Below are 6,590 nucleotides of genomic sequence, written 5' to 3' on the forward strand. Positions count from 1 at the left end.
GTAATCCCAGCACTTTGGGAAGCTGAGGCTGGCGGATCACGAGGTCAGGAGATTGAGACCATCCTGGCTAACATGGTGAAACCCCATTTCTACTAAAATACCCGTATGGTGGCAGGCGCCTGTAGTCCCAGCTACTTGGGAGGCTGAGGCAGGAGGAATGGCGTGAACCTGGGAGGCGGAGCTTGCAGTGAGCTGAGCTCGTGCCACTGCACTGCAGCCTGGGTGACAGAGCGAGACTCTCTCTCAAAAAAGAAAAAAAAGAATGAGATTCTATGGTTTGCAACAATATAGATGGAACTGAAGGTAATTATGTTCAGTGAAACAAGCCAAGCACAGAGACACAAACGTAACATGTTCTTATTTGTGGGAGCTAAAAATTAAAACAATTGAACTCACAGAGATAGAGAGTGGAAGAATGGTTACCAGAGGCTGGGAAAGGTATTGGGGAGGTGGCGGGGAGTGGGATGGTTCATGGGTACAAAAAATAATTAGACAAAACAACTAAGACCTAGTATTTGCTAGCTCAACAATGTGACTGTAGTAAAAAGTAATTTTATTTTCCAATTAAAAATAACAAAAACGCATTAGTCACACGTGGTGGCACATACCTGTAATCTCAGCTACTTGGGAGGCTGAGGCAGGAGGATTGCTTGAACCCTGGAGGTGGAGGTTGCAGTGAGCTGAGATCATACTGCTGCACTCCAGCCCGGGCATTAGAGTGAGACCTCATCTCAAAATAAATAAATAAATAAATAAAACGAAAAAAGTATAATTGGATTGTTTATAATACAAAGGATAAATGCTTGAGGTGGTGGATACCCCATCTACCCTGATGAGATTATTACACATTGTATACCTGTATGAAAATACCTCATGTACCCCATAAATATATATATCTACTATGTACCTACAAGAAATAAAAATTTTAAATTAAAAAGAAAAGCAAAAAAAATCCCTGACGGAGTTATTGCTTAATGGTTACAGAGTATCTGTTTGGGGTGAGAAAAAAGTCTTGGAAATAGTGACGGTGACACAACATGGTGAATGTAATTAATGCTACTGACTTGAACTCTTAAAATGTTTCAAATGCCTAATGTTATGTTATACATATTTTACTATATTAAAATAAATTTATAAAAGTAGATACATGGAATTTCTTAAGAACTTCAAGATTTTTTAAACGTTCATTTCATTTCAATCAATATTTACAAAATGCCTAATTTTGTCCTAGGTACTGCACAACACAATGAATAATCAGGATAGTGACTTAAATATAAACAAAACTTAACAGCAAGGCAAATTCAGTAATCGGGATTCTGTGAATCTCATGAAATGTATCATGACAACTCTGTAAGGAAGGTGCTATTGTTATCACTATTTTATATTTGGGGGAGGCTTGGATTAAGAAGTTTTTCAAGGCCAGTAAACAGTGGCATTAGAAGCACTTAGTAAATGTCATATTTTTTCTTTTGACATCTATCATGTTTTCAGAATATGAAATGCCTATTTAACTCCAGCCTGGGTGACAAAGTGAGATCCTATCTCAGAAAAAAAAAAAAAAAAAGCCAAGTTTGGTGGCTCATGCTTGTGATCCTAGCACTTTGGGAGGCTGAGGTGGGAGGACTGCTGGAGGCCAGGAGTTCGAGACCACCCTGGCCAATATAACAAGACCCTGTCTCTATTTAAAATACACACACACACACACACACACACACACACACACACACACAGAGACAGAGAGAGAGAGAGAGAGAGAGAGAAATGCCTATTTAGTACAGTCTTGACTTCCTATTTTACTTTTGGTTTAGGAAAGAATAACATGAAAAGTATAGCATGCTCCAAGTATACAGCTGCTCGGTCCTCTTTAGATCTCTGGTGGGCCTTTGCACTGAAATCTAACTCTGTCTTTGTTTTGGTTTAATTCACTTCCTTTTCAAATCTATGTCCTAGTCCTGCTTGGTTTTTTTTTGTGTGTGTGTGCTAGAAGGCAGGGCCTGTGAGAGGAGACCCTCAGTGACATTAGGGTTAACCAAGCACAGGAAGTTTACGCACAGAGCAAAGCCATTCGCTAGAATTGGTTTTGAGCCTTCCGTTTCGAAAATAAAGTTGCTGTTTGTGTTGGAGATGCTGTCATCAGAATTCCGCGGCACAAAGAGAAAGATATAAAAATATCTCTCTGACATGAACTTTCCCTTTTCTATCCCCTTGCTAGGAATGCCAGAAGAGAATCCCACGCTGACTGGAACCATTAGGTCTTTTGTTTGAATCCCAGTGATCAAGAAAGAAATGTGGTTAATAGTCAGCCAGTAGTAGAGAAAAAAGGAACCCAAGGAGATAGAAGAGCTGTTAATTTCACTCTGGACATTTCCTCGAGGCAGTTTACTGGGAAAACCTCGATGCTCCCTGGTAGCTGCAGGATCTACTTTGGGGGCTGCCAAGTTTCCTCTCTCATTCTTTCTCCTGCCCCAAGAGCAGGCAGGAAGGCAAGTTCCTGGACTAATACTCGTCTGTTTAGTAGGCGTGGGTCTTGGTTGAAGTCTCTCTAGGAAAACTCGCAAGTGTAGAAATCTTCTCCGTATTACCACTGTCTCTGCACTGAGATCTGCTGCTTTGCTTCCAACGTTTCACACATCATAATTGAGGTGAGTTGTTTTTGTTTTTTTCAATCTTCATACTTCTTAGAAAATCTTCATTCTTTTTTGATATGTGCTTTAACAAATGTGTCACTTAAATCAGTACTTCTCATACATGAACGTGCATATGTATCACCTGGAGATCTTGCTGAAACGCAGGCTCTGTAGAACTCAGGGGGCCTGGGGTGGGCCTCTGATTCTGCACATCTCAGCTGACCTCTATGGACCACACTTTGAGTAAAAAGGGCTGAAACTCTGTAGGTTTCTTGCTTTTTTGGAAGGGGTTGGTCATTGTAGGCAGGATAAGGGTGTTTATGTTGAGCACCTGAGAAGACAATCAGACAACATCCCTTTCCTGGTTGTACCTACTTTGATGGCTATCTCTGTGCTTTGGGGTTTCTGTTAAGCAGATCCTAGGTGTGGTAAGCCAGATTGCCCTAAGTGAGAGAGGGTGTTGGGCTTCTCCTTAGATTATATAGGCCACTTGGAGCAGAGCCAGAAATCCTTTTGTGATTTTTGTAATTTTAGTATTAACTGACTATATCATGCCTCATCTGGTGTGGCTTGTGGTCACTCTGAACATTTCAGCTTCAATTGAAAATAAGGCCGGGTGTGGTGACAGTGCGAGACTCCATCTCAAAATATATATATATGGCCAGGTGCGGTATAATCATGCCTGTAATCCCAGCATTTTGGGAGACCGAGGCAGGTGGATCATCTGAGGTCAGGAGCTCGAGACAAGCCTGGCCAACATGGTGAAACTTTGGCTCTACTAAAAATACAACAATTAGCTAGGAGTGGTGGCACACATCTGTAATCCCAGCTACTTGGAAGGCTGAGGCAGGAAAATCACTTGAACCCAGGAGGCAGAGTTTGCAGTGAGCCAAGATCGCACCATTGTACTCCAGCCTGGGTGACAAGAGTGAAACTAATAATAATAATAATAATAATAATAATAATAATGATGCATGCTAGAAAAAATAGCTGATTTATTTCTCCTACCATTTGGAATCGAAGATTATAAGGCATATGAATCTATTACATTGTTGAAAATCAGTTTGCACAGGGAATAGGAATGTATTTTATCCTCCTGTAACAGGCCTGGTAGTGTTCTTTAAATTCAGTGTGTTCCCTGCCCTAAACAATATACAGTTATCTGAAAGTTGCCTTTAACCCAAAAGAAACAAGCCAAGAGGAAAAAAGAGAATGGAGAGGAAATATATCTATTGTGTACCCAGTTGAGGGGAGAAAAAAGCAATGAAAAAAAGTGGGGAGAAAAGGAGAAAGGTGGCCAGGAGGTGACAGGAGACACAGCTTCACAAAATGAATAAAAGAAAACCTAGCCTGGAAATAACATCTTTCCTACACATTCATGGGAGTTCTCCTAGAGTAGTAGCTTGTATCTTTTTTAGTTGGAAAAGTGTGATGGAGACAGAGTAGGTAAGTTGTAAATTTTGTTGTTCTATTTTTGTATAGAAACGGGGTCTCACTATGTTGCCCAGGCTGGTCTCAAACTCCTGGGCTCATGCAATCCTCCTATCCCGGTGTCCTTAAGTGCTGGGATTACAGGTGTGAGTCACCATGTCCAGCCAATTTTGTTGTTCTAGTGAACATGTTGAAGCCGTTTGTCATAAATCAAGGAAGGGCTATACAAGCGACAGTCAGACGGGTGTGCAGGCCTGGTGAGGCCTGGTATGAATCCATGGAACTGTGTCTGGAGCTGGTTTCTTCCGGTGGGTTCTTGGTCTTGCTGACTTCAAGAATGAAAGCATGGACCTTCACGGCGAATGTTATGGCTCATAAAGGTAGTGTGGACCCAAAGAGCGAGCAGCAGCAAGATTTATTATGAAGAGTGAAAGAACAAAGCCTCCTCAGTGTGGAAGGAGACCGAACTGTTGCCCCTGCTGGTGCTGGTGGCCAGCTTTTATTCCCTTATTTGGCCCCACCCATGTCTTGCTGATTGGTCCATTTTACAGAGTGCTGATTGGTCCATTTTTACAGAATGCTGATTGGTGCATTTACAATCCTCTAGCTAGACACAGTGTGCTGATTGATGCGTTTACAATCCTCTAGCCAGAGAGAAAAGTTCTCCAAGTCCCCACTGGACCTAGGAAGTCCAGCTGGTTTCACCTCTCAGAACCACTGCCAGACAGACAGGAATCTCTTTTGTTTGAACTAAGTTTCAAATAACATTCCCTTCTATTATGGTCTATAATCAGAGGTGTTATGAAAAACCGTAACCCTTGTAGCATAAGCACTGACTGATCAGAATACAAGCTAGCTGTGATCAGCCCATCCAACAGCAGACGGTGGGTAGGCAGTAAGCATGTGTGGGGCTGAGTATCAGCCTAAGCTATCCCAGGTCTGAACTAGACTTTTTTGGGGTAGAAATTGTAAGGCTGCAGATGACTTTAGAGACATAGAGTCTGGTTTCCACCATCATCTGCCAACTCTCTGGACCCATTTTCTCGGATGAGGCCATTTCCCTCTCTTTTCAAGCCTGGAGTAATCCCTCAGTCCAGCTGTCTACTCCTGCAGCTGATACTATAGAAAATAAGAGTTCCCCTAGGGAACTACAAGACTGAAAATCCCGTCTGCTTCCTGAACAGGAGAAGGGCAAGTGCATATATCGTTTTGTGAAGTGTTACAGCAGAAAATGAAACCTGATTACCACATTATCCAACTGTACAAAGCACTGTCTCATACATTATCCCCCTTGACTTTTCACAACTTTCCTGGAGTATATGGGTCAAGGAGATTGTTATTTCAACCTCTGAATGGAGAAACGAAGGTCCCAGTGAAGCAATTTGCCAAAGACACACAGCTGGTCTGTGGGTGTGCTGGGATTCAAACTCAACGCTGGTTTGCTCTGAGATCAGGTGCATCCTGTGCTTTTCTGGCCTCGGCATCTTCTCAAGACCTCTGATGACCTCTTGTTCTGTACAAGGGTTTGTTACCTTTTATGTCATAATTTGAAATCTTTGCATTAAAAATAATCCTATTTCTACTTTTTTGGTCAAAATTACTCATGTGTTTGTCTTAAGCTTTGTCTCCATTAAGGTCTTTACTCCCCAGGAAAAAAAAATGTTTGAGACTAATGCTTCTCAAACTTTCTCAGGCTTAGATGTCACCTGGGGAGCTTGCTAAAACTCAAATCCTTGGGCTCCAACTTCAGAGATTCTGCTTCCTAGGGCAGGCCTCAGGCATGGGAACTGGCATTCTAATAAGCTCCCAGGTGATTTTAGTGCCACCACTCAGAGATCACACCTTCAAACAAAAGTCACAGCTTCAGTTAATATTTTAAAAGAGTACATTTATGGTTTAGTGAGGGGGGCTTAGTGTACTTTTATATACGTATATTATTTATTTATCTAATTTTTTTTGAGACAGAGTTTCGCTCTTGTTGGCCAGCTGGAGTACAATGGCATGATCCCAGCTCACTGCAGCTTCTGTCTCCTGGGTTCAGGCACTTCTCCTGCCTTAGCCTCCCAAGTGGCTGGAATTACAGGCGCTTGCCACCAGGCCTAGCTTATTTTTGTATTTTTAGTAGAGACAGGGTTTCACCATGTTGGCCAAGCTGGTCTCGAATGACTGACCTCAGGTGATCCACCCACCTTGGCCTCCTAAAGTGCTGGGATTACAGGAGTGATATTTATTTTTATTTTTAAATTTTTTTTAGACAGGGTATTGCTCTGTTGCCCAGGCTGGAGTACAGTCGCGTGAACATGGCTCACTACAGCCTCTACCTCAAGGCTTCCACATCAACCTCCTGAGTAACTGGGACCACAGGTATGCGCCACTACACACAGCGAATTTTTTAATTTTTTTGTGGAGGCTGGGTCTTGCTATGTTGCCCAAGATGGTCTCAAACTCCTGGGCTCAAATTCTTGATTCTCCCGCCTCAGTCTCCCAAAGTGCTGGGATTACAGGCTTGAGTCATGGCTTGTCTTTTGAAAT

General features: G+C 42.3%; 1 protein-coding gene across 1 annotated transcript in view; it reads left to right on the forward strand.

Moving 5' to 3' along the window:
* Positions 1 to 2,575: 2,575 nt before the first annotated feature.
* ABCG2 (ATP-binding cassette, sub-family G (WHITE), member 2 (Junior blood group)) overlaps positions 2,576 to 6,590 on the forward strand; it is a 149,004-nt gene continuing 144,989 nt past the window's right edge. The window contains exon 1 of the mRNA XM_011990728.1: positions 2,576 to 2,642. The gene's annotated coding sequence lies outside the window, so the exon portion shown is untranslated. The remainder of the gene's footprint in view (positions 2,643 to 6,590) is intronic.

This window comes from Mandrillus leucophaeus, unplaced genomic scaffold (genome assembly GCF_000951045.1).
Source record: "Mandrillus leucophaeus isolate KB7577 unplaced genomic scaffold, Mleu.le_1.0 Scaffold381, whole genome shotgun sequence".
NCBI lineage: Eukaryota > Metazoa > Chordata > Mammalia > Primates > Cercopithecidae > Mandrillus > Mandrillus leucophaeus.